At 38.0% G+C, this 20,924-nt stretch overlaps 1 long non-coding RNA gene across 1 annotated transcript in view; it reads left to right on the top strand.

Moving 5' to 3' along the window:
- Positions 1-687: 687 nt before the first annotated feature.
- The window catches only part of LOC310890261, a 65,994-nt gene continuing 45,757 nt past the window's right edge, over positions 688-20,924 (top strand). The window contains exon 1 of the long non-coding RNA XR_014577140.1: positions 688-3,786. This is a non-coding gene — a long non-coding RNA (uncharacterized lncRNA). The remainder of the gene's footprint in view (positions 3,787-20,924) is intronic.

The raw sequence follows: 20,924 nt of genomic DNA, 5'->3' as shown, positions 1-20,924 counted from the left end.
ATACATACTTTTAGTATGTTCCAGATTTCATAGAGACATATGCTGGAAAAGCAGTTGAGAATAATTTCATATGAGGAAATATAATTATTTCTAAAATAATGACAATTATAAATGATTAAACAAACGTCGTTGCATGTTATTCTTTTAAAAGAATATAAATAGGTGATAATGTTATAAAATAATGTGAAGGTTTCTTATCATATTAATGAATCTCATCAGTGAAGACAAATAAAATGTTAAACATGATGTAGCAGAAGATTAGTTATCTACCTAAAATTTACCTATATATATGAAAGAGAAACTTAGAGTTCTCTTCAGCTAAGGCAGACATTTTGTTGAAACTGCTTGGATACTGAATGGACAAATAATTAGCCTGGGATACAAAAAAAAAAGAAAAGTCTTATAGTAATGATCTGATTTTCTTGTTACAGAGGGACATAATTGACATAATTAGTATCTACACTTTAATGAATGCTAGATCCACATTACCTCTTCAGTTTTTGGAGTTGATATTTCACATCTTCAGCTGTTCGCTGTCTATTACACATTCCATCTGTTTGTGAGCATGGAAACATATGGGTCTCCTACCACTACCACCTGTGGGACTTGCATTGCCCTTAGCTTAAGCCTCTGCAATTCATAGCCTCAGATTTGAAAGTCCCTGTATATGTATATATACAAGTCCCCTATACCATCTCCAAATATGATAGTTCTGCATTCATGAGCACTCATTAAACTAGGTGATGTTCAGCCCAAGTTCTAGAAAAGGAGGAATTGTTATGAAACTACGAGGCCACAGCCTTCCCTTAGTCCAAAAAATAGGGTTGTGTTTGTCTGTTCTGCTTTGCATTTGTTGAGCCTTCTTGACTGAAGATCTAAAGCATATTTCCAGATGATAACATGCAGGTGTAACTCATCTATATAGAATTGCTCCAAAATGTATTTGCTATTAGAAAACCTTTACCAAAATCATTGCTGGAAGACAATTTCTTTTTCTCTGTATGAGCGTCCATTCTTAGTTGTCTTTCCCTAACACATCACCTGCTTGAGCAAGATCTTCCACAAAACTGTGAAGATGAATATTAAAATGTGAGTGTCAAGGATTTCCAAACATTTCAAAGGCAAACAGAGTAGGAAAAAGGTAATGAAGGGTATGGGGTGGGAAGAACATTAAGAAGATGTGTGCTGTAAGTGTCTATTGATGTTATGAGACTTACTAGGTACTTTGTTTCTCATGAATGTGAAATTATGTCCTCTGTTATGAGTACAGATATGTCCTTACTGAGATCCATCAGTGAGCTGGAGATGATTAAATATGACCTAAAAAATGTAAAAAAGTTCAAAACAGAAAGCAAATGCAGTTAATGGCAATATGAGCTATTCAGATTCAATTCCTTATTTTGACCTCAGGTTATGTTTGGACGATATAGTACAGACAACTCTTGGTCTTTGTAATGCCTAAGAAAGCAAGCACTGATCCTGATCAGTACAAGAAGGAGTTGGAGCTGTTAGAACGGGTCCAGAGGAGGGCCATAAAGATGATCAAGGGACACTTCTCTTATGAAGAAAGGCTGAGAGAGCTGGGGATGTTCAGCCTAAAGAATAGAAAACTCTGGGTTAGAAAACTCTTTGCTCAGTCAGATAATGAAAGAACAAGGGGGAATGGTTTTAAATTGAAAGAGGGGAGATTTAGATTAGAGGTTAGGACAGAATTCTTCACTAGAGAGTGATGAGGCACTGGCACAGATTGCCCAGAGAGGTTGTGGATGCCCCATCCCTGGAGGTGTTCAAGACCAGGTTAGATGAGGCCCTGAGCAACCTGACCTAGTGGGTGGCATCCTTGCCTACGGCAGGGTGATTGGAACTAGATGATCTTTAAGGTCCCTTCCAACCTAAGCCATTCTATGATTTTACAATTCTATGATAGCTTATCCAGACCACACCTTGATGGTTTATTTCAGAAGCCTAATTCAGGCTTGTCAGCATCAGAAATGTAGGTGCCTGGCACCAACAGGATGCTTGAGTGTGTTCATCAGATGCACAGGCTCTTTGTACAATGAACAGAGAGAGCTTGGTGCCTCTGAAGGATGATTCATAGTGTACTAGTTAAATTATATTTCATTATTACCTTTTCATTATCTGGGTAGGAGACTAAGCATTTCTGCTGGGTGACTGAATTTTCCTAAACTGAACTACCTAAAAAATTGCTAGTAGAAGTTATAGGCACAGGAACAGTGGAAGAGATTATTAGTTTTGAGTTTTGTAGCAATACATTTAGGATTCAAATCAGATGCAATTGTTTGGGCATATGGCAGAAGACCTTGCAACAGCCCAGTGGTTATGGTTTATGCCAAAATATGAAATAACTCAATTCTGTACAGGAGGACAGGGAGAATCACAGATGATCAGTTCACATCCTCCAGGAAAATGATTTTACCATAGGTCAGGCTACCAGAAGCATTGTTTTGAACTTCTAAAATTGTTGTGTAGCACTGTATAAGTCTAAAGCACAATATAGCTTGGTTACACCCAGTATTGTAAATACATAGAATTAATCAGGTTTTGACCTTTGGTTTCTATCAGAAAGCATCAGACATCCCTTCCTTAGCATTTTCTTCCACATACATTAAATTCCTTTAAAAACTGAAGACCTAAAAACAGGAGATGGGAAGCAGGTAGAGCTGGAAAATAAGCAATGCTTCCACAAAAGCAATTCCTCTGCTAAGAAATGGGAAGTCTTCCTTGCCCTTGTTTGGACTGTAGGGGATGGCTTATAAGGGATATTCTGGGATATCAATCCATTGCCAGTTAGCACTGCTTATCTCATGCTGTGTGCATGCTCACTTTGTATCTACCATTGTGTAAGAAAATGAAGTTTATCATACATATTCAAGACTGAAAATATTTCACTCCGAATTTGCTTTGGGAAACTGTCTTTCCAAAAACAAAACAAAACAAAACAAAACACTTTCTGCTGGTTTGTGAATCTGACTACATTTTTAATATGGTGAAAAATAACAGTTCTAATTTAACCTCTCAAGATCCAGGGTTTAAAAACAGCCTGCTGATGATCACTCCCTGTTCAATGTACAGAAAAAAAAAAAAAGAAAAAAGAAAAAAGAAAGAAAAAAAAAAAAGGTAGCGTTTGTTGGTTGGGTTGTGTGTAAGGGGAAAATATGCTAATGGAAAGAGTCAGGTTTAGCAAAGATTTGGTTGTTGGGTTTTTGTTTTTGTTTTTCTATTTTTCTCTCTCTCTCCCCTTCTATTTTAAGGAAAACTGCTTTCATCTTTGTGGAATGTAGTTAGCAGCTCTGTTTACTTCAAAAGTAATCACTTCTTGATTCAAACTGCTTCACCAGTAAATAGAATATCTTAGGACATTAATTATATGAGAGAGAAGTCTGTGTGAAGGAGCTGTTACAATTCATTACTGTACAAGAACTACCCAGAGAAGAGAGAAAATGTAAGGATAGAGATAATTGTTATTGCCTTAGCTTCTTATAGTATTGGGATAGATGGATTGGAAATGGGTTATCTTTTTCCCTTATAATAAAGTGAGTACATACACACAGCACAAACAGGGAAGTTAGAGAGTAGCTAAACAGCATTACATCAGCAGAGCTGCAGACTGTCTGCTGGGAACTCAGAAGGGAAAGGCAATTGCAGGTGTGATATTGTGCTCGGGGATTAACCTGTTAGCAGCTGGTTTTCTCCAAAAGCAAGAAAATAAATCACATGATTTCATAGCTGGAGAATAAAACTGAAGGAAGCTATTCCAAATTTCAGGTAGCTATTCAAACATTTCCTTCCCCCCCTCCCCCCTTCGCTTTTAAATTTTGTATTTTTATGCAATGCTTTACCTCTCTGTTCATTCATGTGTTCGAGTGTAAGGAATGGGATATTACTTCCCCCTTTATAAGTAGGTGTGGATGGCTGGATTAATATGTGACAATGACTTCATTGTTCATTGTTCAGCACTGAAAGATCAGTATTTATGTAAGGTCTTTTCACGAAACATTTTCAAATATCAACAAACGTCTGTTATTTAGAGCACTACTTTTAGACAGGACAGAATAATAAAATAATTGTACTGTTTATATAAGTTTTGCTAATAGAATCAGTGTGGTTCATAAGTTTGTGTGAATTAGCAAGTGTAAAAGAAAGAGGAGAGGAGAGATCATGTCTGATGTATTTAATTATTTTGAAGAACGTTTTTCATAGAAAATACTGAGTTAAAATTAAAAATCAACCTTTCCTTCCCAAATCCCAAATAAAATTATTTTGAAAACTACTGGAGGGGAGGGAAATTACAGCTTAAAACAAGTTTTTCAGTTTCAAAATGCAAACTTTCATCTTCTCCCCCTCCCACCCCCCCTGCTGTTCTGGGAAAAATAAAAATAATTAAAATAAAATAAAATAAATAAAATAAAATAAAACAATAAACCAAAAAGAATATATATTAAAACAAAAATGCCATGATCTACTTTTCATAAAGCTTCTAGGGAAAATATTTTATTCACCAAAATACCAAAAGCTATGCTTGTAAATCATGTAACTATATATGTACAACCAGGCATACTCTCTTTCTCCAGCATGTTTTGGACTGTAGCACTTAGACTGCTAAAGAATTTGATAATGTCTCTTCACCTGACAAATGTACTTCCACATTCAATGTCTTGTACCTTATTCCAATGAATTTGCAGATCAGAATGAAGTATACTCCAATTACCCTGCTCAGTAGTTGTTTTCTGTTTGTTTATTATGGTAATGATAATTTAAAAAAAAAAAAAAAAAAAAAGGTGCTCCATGTCATAGAATCCTCATTTGTAAACCCATTCATATTTAAAGAACAATGTTTCATTCCAAAGCTGATCAACGATTTTCACTTAGGTTCTACCCTCCCATTTAGGCCAATATTTAGAACATGCTTCTACACTGAAGTATTCCCACTGGAAAACTTGCAAGTCTAAAAGTGTGCAGTTTATTTCAGTTTAACTAGGCCATAACAATGCCCTCAAATGGATACATATCTGTAATCTCTAGCTGTTCATCAGTGCTGTGTTTTCAAACTGAGAGCTGAATTCTCTAAGTTGTCTAGTTTTGTTTCAATGTGGCATGTCTTTAAGCCCTTTTCAGTCAGAGCAGGAACTGATCCAAAATTTTATCCCGTAACCATGAAATAGTCTGTGAAAACCCTGCAGCTATTTCTGAATAAATAAATCTTGGTGACTAGATGAAATAATTTAGATGGATTTTCAGGTTTCTCTGGAAGGAACAGAACAGTGGACAGCGATCTACTATGATGTGGGCAAGATCAAGGTTGGAAAATGGCATCACATTCAAAAATGCCAGCACATTGAGGAAGGTGATCCTGCCCCTCTACTCTGCCCTGGTGAGGCCTCCTGAAGTACTGTGTCCAGTTCTGGGCTCCCCAGTTACTAGTACATGGAGCTCCTGGAGCAAGTCCAGCAGAGGGCTATGAAGATGATTACGGGACTGGAGCATCTCTCCTATGAGGAGAGGATGAGAGAGCTGGGCCTGTTTAGCTTGGAGAAGAGAAGGCTGAGAGGGGATCTTATCAATGTATTCAGATATCTGAAGGGAGGGTGTAAGGGGAAGGGGATGTACTCTTTTCAGTGATGCTCAGTGACAGGACAAGAGGCAATGGGAACAAACTGAAACATGGGAAGTTACGACTGAATATAAGGAAACATCTCTTTACTGTAAGGGTGACAGAGCACTGGAACAGGCTGCCCAGAGAGGTTGTGGAGTCTCCTTCTTTGGAGATATTCAAAATACCCATTGGGACACAATCCCATGCAATGCGCACTAGCTGACCCTGCTTGGCAGGGGGGTTGGACTAGATGATCTCCAGAGGTCTATTCCAATCTCAACCATTCTGTGATTCTGTGTAATGCTGGCAGACACAGGTGTTTCAAACATGAGTGGTGATGATAGCAACAATTCATGGTTATAGAACTTGCATGAAGTTTAAATAGCCAACGGTTCCTAGTGCATCCCCTGCCAGTGCTCTGGACTACATGAACAAGACACCAAAGGGTTTGCTGGGAGTGTGGATTTGTGTTGGGTTCAGAGTCGCTGCATTTGGGGAATGAGTATTGAGATGGTACTTGGATGCAAAATATATTCCTTCCAGATAATGTTCTTTGGCTAAAGTTCATTATTTTTTCTTGGTTATGTACACATTGTCATATTCTATTTGGCATTTTCTAGTTCTGCCTGCCCTTTATGATGTTATTGTAATTCGATTTTCAGTAAATACTACCCAGGTTGGCCTGTTATTACCTGTACTCATAACTTCTTAGGTCTCTGGACTCGTTTTTTCAGATATTGAGTTCATTGTACTGACATTGTCCACTTCTCCTTCCGTATTTTATATCCCTATACCTTCTTGGCAGTAAAATGAGATTCCCAGGACTTTTCTTCTGTTGTCATACTTCACTTTAGCTTAATTTTTCACATTCTTATCCAGTTTTTTTTTTTTTTCCCCATAAGTTCTACAAATTACCTGGTAGAAAACATGGGGTGCTTTTCCCTTCCCACTTAGTATCTATCAATCTTATTCCCATCTCTTTAAGTATGTCTGAAGTAAATGCCAATTTTTTCTGACTTTTCAGGGAGGTTTACTGTTTTCCCTTGGTAACCGGCATATGATCGTCTTTTGACTGGCCTGAAAATGCCCCAGTGCATTGCAGCCTCCTGCAGTGCTGACTGAACCAGGTACATCCTGCGTTTCAGAGATTTCAAAGAAAAGTTAATGGTTGATGGTAACACAGCAGGAGTGGCAAAGGAACTGTGAACCTTTCTATAAATACTGAGGCAAAGACACAGACAAACAATTGAAGCAGTAACAGCATTGGAAACAAAAAGGTTCTTTAACAGAACCAGAGTTAGCCATTATTTCTACATGTTTTGTATTTCAGCCCTCTGCACCCTACATATCAAAAGTAAGATGACCCCATCACAGAGATGAAAAGGAGAGTTTAAGGGCCATTGAACACTGTGATGTTTCCCACTGTATCAGAATTACATAGAACCTGTGCTAAATAATATGATGTTGGTTTGCTGTAAAAATTCACAGTATTTGTGTGCTAGCTACATTTCTCGCTGCCATTTTCTTTAGGTGCTTATGGTTTAGCAGCCTTTTTGGATTGTGACACTCATTCATGTACAGAGAGGCCCAAGGTGTCTCTACTATGCACCAATGTACCTTATACTCTTTTGCATCGCACTAGACATGGCCCCAAAGCAACTCAGCAGACACAAGCCTTCTCCTAGAATACCTGGGAACTTAATATCCAGAACCAAATATGAACTTCATGGTTGACTGACCATGCACTGAATTAAGCATTTGTATCTAAATGTGATAGATGCTATCTTGGCCAAGATATTGAGGTCTGAACTAGGAAACTACAGTTCCCAATAAATGCAGAAAATACAAAAGATGTTGCAGCTTAAGGAAATAAATAAATAAATAAATTGTTGTGGTTTAACCCGGCCAGCAGCTAAACACCACACAGCCGTTCACTCACCCTCCCCCATCCCTCTCTGGGATGGGGGAGAGAAACGGGAAAGTGAAGCCTGTGAGTTGAAATAAAGACAGTTTATTAAGACAGGAAAATAATAATAACAATAATTAATAATAATAATAATAATAATAATAGTACTACTAATAATAATGTGTACGAAACAAGTGATGCACAATGCTCACCACCCGCTGACCGATGCCAAGCCTATCCCCAAGCAGCCGCCCCCCCCCCCCGGCTAGCCACCCTTATATATTGTTTAGCATGATGCCAGATGGTATGGAATACCACTTTGGCCAGTTGGGGTCAGCTGTCCTGGGTCTGTCCCCTCCCAGCTCCTGCTGCACCCCTAGCCTGCCCGCTGGCAGGACAGAGCGAGAAGCTGAAAAGTTCTTGGCTTGGTGTAAGCACTGCTCTGCAACAATTAAAACATCAGCATGTTATCAGCACTCTTCTCATCCTAATCCAAAACATAGCACCCTACCAGCTACTAGGAGGAAAATTAACTCTGTCCTAACTGAAACCAGGACATAAATTAAATAAAATCTATATTGTGTCTTGTACTACACTACTAAGTGGCAGACATTTCCAAAATTAAAGGCCAGGCTTACCTGCATTTCATCTTGATTTCCTAAGCATTTTAACTTCTGTGTCATATAAAAATCATATTACACTGCATGGCAGAAAATACTGCAGAACTTTTCACTTCAGGAAATCACTGTTGGAAGTATTAACTAGTGCCTGAATGTGACAGAAGATTCTCCAGTTTTCCGCATACAGAGGACAGTGTGAATCTTTGAAGGTGGCTGCAAGGAAAATTTTAAAATTCTTCTAGCAGTATATTCTGAAAGAAGAGCCTAGGACCTTCTGCATCATAAGCACAGAAACAAGAGAAGCAGAACTCATTTGTGAGATGCAGATAGATTTATAAGAGCAGAAAACAGTATTATCATGATCTAGTATAACCACTGATTTTCACTCATTAGCTTGTACAGCAAATACTTATCTGGTGGATGAATTATAGGGTGGGGGGAAATGAAATCTTGATGATGTGACATTAGGTAGTTGTGAGTCCATTATTACTCTAAGTTATTTGAGTTCTGCTGTTACAAATGTGCTGGATACTTCCAGACCCTGAAACCTGTTATACTTCGTTTTCTAGCTTGCAGCAGCCTCTGTGAAAAATTTTCCGTATGTATTGACTACAATCAAATCACTTCTTAGTCTTCTCTTTAATAAGCTAGGTAGACAGAGCTGCCTATAAGCCATGTTTAGAAGGCATGACTTATCCTTTTAGCCCTTTTTCTGAACCTTTTCCAATTTTCTTTTCATCTCTATAGCAGAAATAATAACACTCTCCCTATCGCATAAGATCAGGCCCTATTATTTCCTTCTAATTGCTAATCTCTGGGATTATGTTAAAATAGAAACATGAAATAAGTATATTGTTATTGACAAGCATTTAAAAAAGCAAATGTTCTGTTTGCTAGATTTAATTGAGTTAGCTATTTATTTTCCCTCTTAGAGAAACCTACAGTGGGAGAGAAAGACGAAGCTGGGATGATACTGGTGGTGAAAAAACTTTTGTCTGTACGCTCTGGATGCTAACCAAATGTACCCCAACAAGCATCATTGTCTGGACAGTTAAACAGATATGTCTCCTCCCATAGCAGTGCCATTTGCTGTGACGCAGCAGGCACTTTGGGGACTCTTTACAGCCACTGTGCAGGTGTAGGACATTATACGAATGAAGTGAGGACAGTTTGTGTGATGATTGCAGCTGCAACAGTGACAGTCATTGACCCTGGTTTGCTGAGAGTTATTTGCTTTGCATTAATCGGTAAAGCACTTGAACTATTTATTTTTTTCTCCACTTTGCTATCCAGACATTAACACCAGCTTTGGAATGATTGCCAAAATAGGCCATTTCACTTGTCTTTTCCACCTTCTCTCCGGGATGTTATTCTAAGTTAAATATATCTCTTGCTACAAGCCACGCAGAAGGGGCAGTGCCATGGCTCTGCTGCAAGTTTGGGCTAGGAACCAGCTGCAATTTGAAGGATGACAATGACACAGGCATTGGCCAGCACAGCTCTGGCAGTGAACGAGTGCCAGAGATGCCATTTCACTAGGGAAGTGGGAAACAGGAGGGAAATAGACTTTTACCAGTTTAAAGTGTTTCACTCATGGGGAATCCTCCTCCTACACTGGTGCAAAGAGCATTTTTACAAGTATAGCTGTATCTGGACTTGGACAGTCAAATACCATACAATAAAAATACCCAGCTGAGGTATAGTCAGAAAGTCACAAATTGAAACATGAGCTTTTGATTTCACACAAAGTTTGTTCCACTCCTAAGATGAAGCTGGAAGGATCAAGGAAATTTGTAAATTATTAATTTCTTACTAGAGAAGGCCAATACGGTACGTGAAGTTGTAAGGGTCTATAGACAGTGTCTGCTCCTTTAAAGGTATCTGCTTAGAGGCATTTTCCATTGCAACAATGGATAATAAGATATGGAGGCAGTCATGGGAATCAAATCTGGTCAGTTGTACTAACTGATAAGGGAAGAGATGGAATCTGTGAATGCTGATTCAGGCAAGGCTGTCTGATTGAGGATTTCTAGATCAGGATGATAAAAAGAAGAGCAGGGGGAACAATAAACAAAATACTGAGACACAGACTGAACAAAGCAAAAATGGAGACAATGACAAGAAACAAACCTTGCAGTCATGCTAGTTGATGGGCTTTTTGATGGGCTTGCTTCCAGGAAGATCAGCCTGGACTTTGCAGATGATAAGATGTGAACCAGGAGGCCCAGACCGGGAGGGTGCAGAGAGTACAGAGCTCTGCAACCATGGGGGTGTGCAGGGGCAGGGCAGCAGGAGGATCAAAGGAGGGTACGTGGAAAGGGAGTGGTCAGTATGCTTGTCTGGTCAAGCCCCACACCTGGTCACCACAGTCTGTCCTGTCTTTTTATATTTTTTTTCTCATTAACTCTTTTCTCAAGTCTCTCTCTGCTTATTCACACTCTCCCGTGTGCATGTGTGCTGAAGAACCAGGTGCCAGCTCCTGGTGGACCTGTGTGTGTGCGAGTGAATTTAATGCCAGCTGCTGGAGTTGGGGGGGGGGGGGGCGGTTAGGCCATTGGCTGTGGTGCGAGCCCCGGGAAGCAGCGGGGCCCTGCCATCAGCTGCTGGAGGAGTCGGGTCTTCTCCTCCTAGCCCCAGGGTGGGAGCGGTGTGTGTCCCAAACCAGCTGCTGGTCCCAAACCAGCTCCCAAACCGGGGGACCGGTGTGAGGGAGGAGTGAGGGCTCCAGCAGGGCCATGGGTCACAGCCCCTGTGCCTGGGGCTGGCTGCTGGCACTAAAGCCGCTCGCAAAACCCTGTGTGTCCCTGGGGTATGTGCCCAGCTTTGCAACTGTCTGGGCATGCAAAGTGGAGAGCAGTAGCCCCTGGCCTGGGCAGAAACCCTGGGTCCCAGGCACCAGGGTGGGCCCCAGCAGCTGGGCAGGAGCCAGAGCTGGAGTGGCTGGAGGAGGCGACCACGCTCTGTACTACCTTGCCTAGCAGAAATCTCTGGTGCATTCCTGTTGCAGCTGTCTATGAGCTGGTCTGCAGAGACAGTGAATGTATTGTACATTCACCAAACCTACACTTATTTTTTAAAGATCCAGCATCACTTCAGGAGTCTAAACAAGATGGTGGTGAACACCACTCAAACAAACAGACAAACAAACAAAAACTTTAAAATATCTCTTTTATTATTACAGCATATAAAATACTTTAAGATTTAAGATACTTTTTTTTTTTAATTTTTATTTTTCTGAGGACCTTCAAAAAAAGTTAAGCTTGTCTATTATTACCGTTTTCTTTGATAAATAATGAAAATAATAGTGAAAAAGTAATAAATAGGAGACCTAACATGCACAGAGTTACTTTTCTTATGGAATCTAAGTTATTTTGTATAACTTGGTAAGTTTTTTATCAACATGCAAAAAAAAAAAAAAAAAAGTAGAAATGTGAAATGATTTCAATGAGGTTATTACCTCACAGCTAGTGACAGAGAAAGGTCTTTCTGGGCTGCTGAGTTCCCGTAAGAACACGTTATGAGTTGTCCTAAGAAGCATCTTGTTTGACTGGAAACTGCCAATATTCCAATATCTTAAATCAACTTCTTAATGATCATTATAATCATCATCATCATCTCTGTATAATGGTGATTTTGTGTGACTTTGTCAAACCCAGGGTTCAATTTCTGGTCATAAACAAGAAGAAAAATAAAGTGCAAACATCCATTTGCAGTAGCCCAATGTGAGAACAGTCTCCTAAGCTAAAGTATTCCTAGATTTAATTTTCTCCTCTGCCTCTCTTCCTCTTTTTCAATTCACTTTTACAGGAAAAAAAAAAAAAAAAAAATCCTGAAATCTTGAATAAAGATTTTGTTTTCTGGGTGGAACTGCAGAACTGCTGATATGTTAACTGGGAACAGGAAAAAAAAAAAAAAAAAAAAGAGAGAGAGAGTGGTACACAACAAACTCTTCACAAGTGCAACATTTAGGTTTCCAGAATTGTTAGTAAAGAAGGAGCACAAAGCACAATTCTGCTAAAATCTCATGCAAATCTTCTAAAAATCTTGGAAGAGCAGTGTGTTAAATTGCTGGCACTGCCATAGTTTCATGCACATCATGTTTTCTGCTGAACTGATGTAATAAGAGCAAGAAATGAACTTCACAGGAATGGTATTTCATATCTGCTCTTTTGTATCTTGCAATATCCTTTCTGATCAAGTGCCCTATCTCTGGAGCATGTATTGATTTTCACAGCTGAAATACAATGTCTCAGCATGCTAACCCCCATTCACACACACTTCCCTGTTCCAACACTTTCTGCCTGTCTTATAATTATAAAATGTTAAAGGGACCGCTGTGCATTTTCTCTAAAGTGAAGACATTTCTTAAGAAAAAAAAAAAAAAAGAAAAAAAAAATTCAAGATCCTTTGTGCACTCCAGATATTAACACAGCCATTTTGTATCTTTCTAGTGTTATTTTTTTTTCTTTCTAAAAAGGAGGGAGTATTTTGAATTTCTGCTTCCCATCTTTCAGATATTTCAATTCTTGAGCAACTGTGTGGTTGTATGTGAATGTTACCTCCCATGTATTGTTAGGGATGTGAAATAGATAATTTTGTGCAGTGTGAACTATACATATGCCTTCTACTATATGCCATTAAAGAATGACATAAGACATTCGCCTACAGAGAAACAACTTAGTTATGCCCGTAAATGATAGAATTACATTGTAAACGTGTTACATTTTTTTGAATTAATATGCAGCCTTCTGCCCTGTTTTTGTTTGTTTGTTTTGTTTTGTTTTTTCCTCTTCAAATAAGTCTGTGGCTTTGAGGAATGGTGCACATCTTTCTTAGGCCTATTTATCTCCTATTGATATCCATGTTGTTAATGACAAACTTCAGTGAGAAGGAATTTGATTTTCAGTAGCATCGGTCTTTTACAGTACCAATGCCAGCTGGAAATGTTCAACAATGGATCCATTCAAACAACTCCTCCTAAATACACTGAAAAAAAAAATCTCTTTGTCTAGGTAGTTCATCAAGGATCAATAACTGGGCATCCCCCAGGCTAAGGCTCATTGAATGAAATAGTGGACCTATTTAAACTATGCATATTCAATGATGTTGTGCTTTCACCTGTCCTTTGTACTGGATCATATTCTGCTCCCCATTACAACACTGTAAAGCCAAAGGGACACCATGGACGTCACAACATTTATTCTATTTCTGGGAAAATAAATAAATAAATAAATAAATATTAAGTGACCCAGACTTCATTGTTATAGAGCTAAGGTGGACCTGTGGTACCTAATGGCCTTCCAGAATGTGGAGAGTGCCTAAAATTAATCTTCTGAAAAGCAAGTAATGAAGCGTTCAGGTACATGCCAATCTGACCTTAATTCTTCCCTCCTTGAGCGATGACCCAATACACTCATAATACACAGACTTACACTGTGCCTTTTTGAATAGCAAAGAACTTTCAGGGAACAAGGCATGTGTAGGGGAGGATGTGATATAAAACCTTTTTTCTACTAAGAAAATCTGGTGCTTCTGTGTAAGTACTGAAAATGAGTTCACTCTACTTTCTCTACCCAAAGGTGCACAGACCCCCAAGATGCTTTAACAACTCCTGCTTGTGCTCATGCCTGACATGGTGTGCCTGTATGGCCCTCATGAACACAAGTTCTGTTTCCCTTTTCACTGCTGACCTTCCCTGCAGGAAGGAGAGACATGGATTTTTTGACTATGGCATGACTCAGCAGACCACATCCTTTCAAGTATAGATTTAGCATATTCATGGAGTGTAGGAAAAGCTGGGACTCACAGCTCCCCAGATTACAAAAGCAAATTTGCTTTGCTTGTCCAGTTAGTCTCTCCTCTCTAAATATGGTTTTACAGAATTCAGCTGGAAAACAGATAATTCCTGGGGGCTCTTAAGAGCTCCCAGGAACTGCAATTGTGTTTCAACTGCTTTGGGCCTAACTCTTCTTTTCTTCCTCCTCTTGTCCTAATCCCCTCTGTGGTCTCTCCCTCTAATGTTACAGCAGTGCTCCTGTCTACTTGTAATTTATCCAACCACCTCTATTCTAATATATTCTACATCATAACTGATATAAAGGCAATGTTTCTCAGTCCAAAAATGTAAGTTTCTCCTATTAAGGACTGCATATTAGCAATGCTTGACCTTAAGCACATTTGGGTCCCCTGTTCAGTAAACACGATTACATTATTCTCACTGTCTTTCATCTTCCCTTCTAGTTAAACAGAGCTGGCGCTTAGCTATAATAATTCCCCATGTCGAAAACGAGCAACATGTCCAGCAGCCTTACTCACATATCCGCCTTGAGAATGTGTAATTTATTATCTTTCAGAAATGGTTAGAATCCCTTCTAAATTAGTTCTACAAATTAACAAGACACCTTTCCAACAGCTGTTTTTGTTGTGTTTTATTTTTGTTTTAGAAAAAGAAATCTTGAGTCCTGTGAGGCAGACAAGATCAAGGTGGTAAGATGTCCACTTCTAGAGGACTTTAAAAGCAGTTAAGAGAAATGACTATGAGGAATGATTTGGGTAGATGTGACTTGACTTGCTGTGCTCTTTTTCAGTCATATTTGAACTTGCCTATGGGGTGGTTCTTAGATTTTTAGCAAAAAAAGGTTCAAACTTCTAGCTGGTATAAGGTCACCTCAGGGCTTAGGGAAAGCAGAAATTTGTTGAGGAAAACAAACTGCAAGCAACAGTATACTACCCTTGGCTTCCCTGCCTTGTTTCTTCTGCCAGAGTATATGAATGTGATTTGGCATCAACATGCCTCCTAGAACCACCAAATGGTTGCCACCACAAACTATCAGCAACCCTTCTATTTAGTCTTGCTTTGGAGGAATATTTCTGCATATGCTTTTACAGAGAGCTGCAGTCATCCTCCGATAACTTCTCTAATATTTTTTAATCTTCCCAGAAGTAGGAGGAGCCATGCTGTACATGAGATAAATGGAAAATTTGTCAGAAATTGAGCCATCATTTTGAATTTCGAAAATGTCGGGGGGGGGAAAAAAAAAAGAAAAAAAAAAAGCAACAGTTCTAAAATGATAGGGCTGAAGTACCACATCTAAAACACCAAATATCAGAGTACTGAAATGTTTTCCCAGAGGCAGAGCAAATTTCAGCCTGACAAAGCATATGGACTTTATATAGATGCAAAGTCTGGTAGGAATGCGAGGATGGATAAGGATCTGAGAAGGAGAGGGGCTGTTCAGCCATGTGTTACAGGAAGTTCCACACCAACATGCAAAAGAACTTCTTCACAGTGAGGGTGACAGAGCACTGGAACAGGCTGCCCAGGGCGGTTGTGGAGTCTCCTTCTCTGGAGATATTCAAAGCCCATCTGGATACCTACCTGGGCAACCTGCTCTAGGGAACCTGCTTTGGCAGGGGGTTTGTACCCGATGATCTCTTGAGGTCCCTTCCAACCCCTACAATTCTGTGATTCTGTGATTCTCTGTCTTCCATGGTGCTGTGTGATGCTTTTAAAAAGAAAGTGGGTTGCAGACATAACTACAGGACATTTTAACGTCCTCTAATGTAACAAGAGTTACAAGTGTAATTTCCTTACAGTTTTATTATTTTTTTATTAAATTTTATTTTCCAGTCGCACATTTTCTTTTCATCAGTTTTTGCAAAACCATATTTGAGCTCCTTTAAATATATTTCGGTGGTCCTGCCTTAAAATGGTGTGAAAATCCTAGTGCTTTGGAATTTGGAGAAACTCCCAGTGCGCTCCAAGTGCATTGCCACCTTGAATAGGGCAGATTTTGAGGAACCAAGACAGGTATTAAAATAGGTAACTTTTAGTACATAACAACTTCAGAAAATAAAGCGAAGCATTAGAAGCCACTGTTCATTTAATGAGTTCTCACACAAGAACTAGAAATACCTCTGAAGTTAGAGAAATATGTACACGAAACATAACTCCTTATTCTCTAGCATTGCTCCTGATTGTTTTTCATTATATATGCCAACTTTACTGATGAAAAAAAAAATCATTTTTATGAACTTCCCATTGCAGAATCAATACAAGTCTGTACAAGAGTGCTGGATTCTTCTCTGCCTCATGCATCATCAACAAAATTGTCAGCAGCTAAGCTCTCTTTGCAAGACCCTCATTGCTGGTGATGGCGCAATGACAGAAGAACACGGCTTGATTTTCATATCCCAACTTGCAGCTGTACTACTAGCAGTCAAGGGGAAAAAAAATTGTGTTTTGACATGAATCAGGCACATTTGATCTGAAAGTCTCAGTAAGAGTCTAAAAATGGCATTTTCTAGACACTTTTCAGATACTTTTTTTTTTTTTTTTTAGTTTTATACTACAGCTTAAGAGAATTCATTCTTAAACTTTTTATGATGGATGATCAAATTGCTAAATATATTTTTTTCCTGTTGGCATATTACTATAGGTTTTTTGCTTGCTTGTTTGTTCTTTTTTTATATACTAAGGGAACACTATTCCTAGAGTGAACACCTCTCTTCTCTCTGACATTAATTTCATTGCTTGATATGATTATTCCAAGAAATCAAATAGGAAGTTTATCTCTTTGAAAGTAGCTAGCTTTATATAGACACACACACATATATATAAATACACTGTAAGCATGGAAGTTATTAATTTGCTATAGTAAATAAAAAAATGATATGTTAGGATAAAAGTCAGGAAAAATCCTCTGCCAGCATGTTCATAATCTTATTATTAAACATTCGTGATATGTGATGGAGAATTATCCGTTAATCCAAAATATCCATACAGTGCTTGAAATACCTGCTATCCCCAGATCAGATATATCCTTTCAAAGCAGGTCTTTGTTCTGAATGTAATTCATCAGTTATCACATGTCACAAAGTGTTATGCTGTGTCATTTTACATTGAGACGTGACATGACATGGTGTAATTAAGGTGTAACACAATGCAATAGCTCCTATTACCAAAATAAATAAATAAATAAGTAAAGGGAAAAAAAATAAAGGAAAAAGAACTTATCTTCCATATCAGTTCATAAGTCTCAGTTCCAAAAGTGTCTGTGTGGAGAAGAAAATCATACTGATTAAAACTGAAGAAGGGCCTTAGGAATCTGCAGATCAGAAAAGCATTCATGATTTTATTTTTATTAAAGCATGACTTGAAGATCCAAATTTTAAATCTGGATTCATAGAGCTAAGGAAAGGAATTACCAGTGGGATTTCTTGATTCTTATGAGAAAAACTGATGTACCATTGCCATTCATTATTAATATGGTTCTACAGGGACACAGCACTATAAGGTGCATTGGTTTGGTCCAGAGCGGAAAGATAAAATAAACAAATTTCATTGTTCCCTACAGTAAAAGAGCTTATAGGCTAAAGACACAACTATGGATTGTATTTCCTTTGTCTTTGACGTTTATTAATCTTTGAAGGGGTGGATTTTCACCCAGTGTCTAATGTATTTCCAGTTTAACAGATACTTTAACAGTTCATTATACTTCAGGGTGAGTAGAGCATTTTCAACTAAAGACCAATATTGGCACAAGAACAAACGGATATAAACAGTCCATGAATAAATTTAGTCTTGAAATTAGGAGGTTTTTTACCATCAGAGTGGAGTTCTGGAACAGCCCTTCAATAGGAGTAGTGAGATCAAACAACATAACTAGTTTAAAAATAGAGCTTGATAAATTTATAAATGAGATCATATGCCATGCTTGCCTACAAGAGGAGGCGGCTTGATTTTAATGGTCCAGGAAGAACCTTCTAGTCTTAGAAACATAATTTTCTAAGAAATAGTGGTTAAATTTGCAGTGGAGAACTCCCAAGTGTTCAGCTTGTAGCGAGTCATGCAGAGATGCAAATTTTCTGATTTCAAATTTGAAGATATTGCTCCAATCACCATTAGTGACGTTGTCAGATTAAGGAGAAATTTCTTTACTTTTTCTAACAGGGATATGTGACTTTGAATCTTCATCTGGAGTTCTGTCATGCAAGTGGGCTTCAGAATAACAAATTTTATCAGGTTCTAGGATGTTGTTTTTTTATTATTTTGAGAATTTTTTTTTTTTTTTGTTATAACAGGGATTGTTAAAATTAGTTGCAGTACTATTAGGTCTTCAAATATAGTAATTTAGATAAGATAACCTGAGACCTTTAAAGTCTTTTACAGGAAAGATAAATAAGGCATAGTGATAACTTTAAGTTACTGTGGCATATATGATTTCATTTCTTTGTTCCTCTTTTTTTTTTTTTTTCAGATTGAAAACCTGAGCAGATTTATTTATTTATTTATTTTTCATTTGAAACACCATCCTGTGGAAATTATATTGACTGAGGAATTGGAGGATGTGGGTTTCATTCTCAACTCTGTTACATACTTGTTCTATTTTGAATAATAACTTCATCCCACTTTTCCAGATTTTTATATCCAGGATTTGAACTGTTTGGATAATGGCATTTTTTCACAATTTATTTAATAGGTACCTTGTATTGTACCTGCTACAGTTGGAAATAGGAGAAAAAGTCTGAGTAACTGCTGTTGGTATGATAGAGATCGTTGTAATGGTAGCGTGGAGTAGTTTAATGAAATCAAATGTCATAAAAAAGTTATGACCGTTCAGCAGAGACATAACAAATGCATGCATGTGTTTACTTCATTTTTCCTTACAAAGACTTAAACAGACTCTTGGATGTGGTTTAAACTAATTCACTTTTAATACATATTTCCAATGAACAATGATTAATTCTTGCATTTCAGGTGATAAAAAGTAGCTCCTAAATGACATTAGCTCTGTCACTTGGGATCATTAGAAATGCAGTGTATCTCCAATGACCAGCAGAAGAAAAATGTGGAAAATGTGGAATTTATAGTTAGCTTAAGCCAAATGGAGCTGTATTGTTAAGAAGTTTGATCTATAACATGGGGTTATTTTTGAAAAAGCTCTCTGCTTGTTTTCCTTTTTTTATTATTTTTTTTCTTCACAATTTTGTTGTGTGCCAGTTCCAAAGACCTTTAAAAATTGTATAGCAAGTCTAAAATATTATTCCAGAGGAAAAAATAAAAATAAAAATCAGAACATCTTTGAGGTATATATGGCACTTTTTTATCATGATGCCTGATGAACAGATGAAGTTTTTTTAAGTCTTTTTTTTCCCCTTTATCACTTTCTGTATGACCTCAGTTAGAAAATACACTAGCAGCTGTAACTGAGAAAGACTCTGAGAGACCAAAATATCCTGATACCATTTTGATAGCACAGTTTTCTCTCTGCTCTTATGGAAGGACGATCTGATGGCTAACCTGGAGACTGCTGTATCACAGATTCCTTATGTCCATCAGTTACACATTATTCATTCCAAATAATTGTCCAAATAAACTGGACAATCTGTGGTGGATTTGGGCAGGTTCTCTTGTGTATAAAATCAAAACAAAGACAAGTGATGTAGAATTAGACTTAGCCATATCTAGTCAAGCAAAAGTATCATTCATCTAAGACTTCATGACTTCTCATTGAAGGTATGACAGTGGGCTAAATCATTTGGTTTCATATTTACCCAGATCTGACAAAATTATTGTGCATTTGGCTTCGATTTTTCTTGTTATTTTTAATATTTACTTCCAGATCTGAAATATGGGGATGTGAGCACTTCTTTACTTGGTAGGAACTTTTCAGCTTAAGTACATTAGCACTTATGAGATACTCAAATATTGTGAGAACACAGAATGCACTGTAGTTAGGGTTTCAGCTCAGTGAGATCTCATCTATCTCCATCAGCTACACCACTGTCACTTGCCTTTGGCAACCCTCCTTAGACTACTGGCATGTAACATCCTTATTACAGCCATGGAAATAGAAAGGCCTTTCCAAGTGAGAAGAGCAAAACCACAGCATAGTGCTGCTGCTGTGACTTCAGAGTTTGGCTGGATATAGAAGCTACTGCAGAAGTCCTGTTCTCTGAGCTGCTTGTGTTACGATACGGTGAATTCCCTATTTTTTGTCAGAAAACAGAAAACAGACGTTTTTAGTTTGCACTGTAGTGTGACTTTTTTTTTTTTTTTTCTGGTCCCCTTCTTTTTCCTTCAAATATAGAAGACTTAGTTCTACAAGCAGTTTCACATTGCAACTAAGAAGAGGAGGATGGACTTCTGACTAAAGAGCAGCAAAAGGAAGATATATTTATTTTTGTCTCCTAAATCCTGGCTAAGGGCCCATAATAGATCTTTATTTTTCTGGAAACAGTAAACCTTGCCATATTCAATATGTCTCTTTTGTTTTCACTGTGTCCCCCCAGCAAGAGATGTAGGAACACAGAAGCCAGTCTTCACATTATGGTTTCTTTTATAGCTTCTAAATGGTTAATAAATGATTAATAGAGGTTTTGATAAATGGTTAGAGTGGGTTTGGGAGTATAAAAGGTCAATAGTTGGCTCATAGCTATCTATAACACATTTCACTTGTGTCCCTCTAGCCATCCATAACACAGATTTCTTATGTCTGTAGCTTCTAGCAATCATGTTTTAGTTCTTTGTAAACTGTTTATAGGTGGGGCCCTAGTATAAAGTATGACAGGGAATTGGATACTGTTTGCTGAAGTGCCTCAGGCCAAGTTCAAGGGGGCCTCTCTCTATGGTGCCTAAATATTTTTGATCATTACAGTCTGCAGGACTTCTGAGCTCTTTGAGTAACATTTATTGATTTGGGATTCCAATATTATTTTTTTTCCTTCTTTTCTTTTCTTTTCTTTCTTTTCTTTCTTTCTTTTCTTTTCTTTCTTTTCTTTT

This window comes from Anser anser, assembly GCF_964211835.1.
Source record: "Anser anser genome assembly, chromosome: Z".
NCBI classification, from domain to species: Eukaryota; Metazoa; Chordata; class Aves; order Anseriformes; family Anatidae; genus Anser; species Anser anser.
This window is presented reverse-complemented; position numbering and strand designations above follow the sequence as displayed.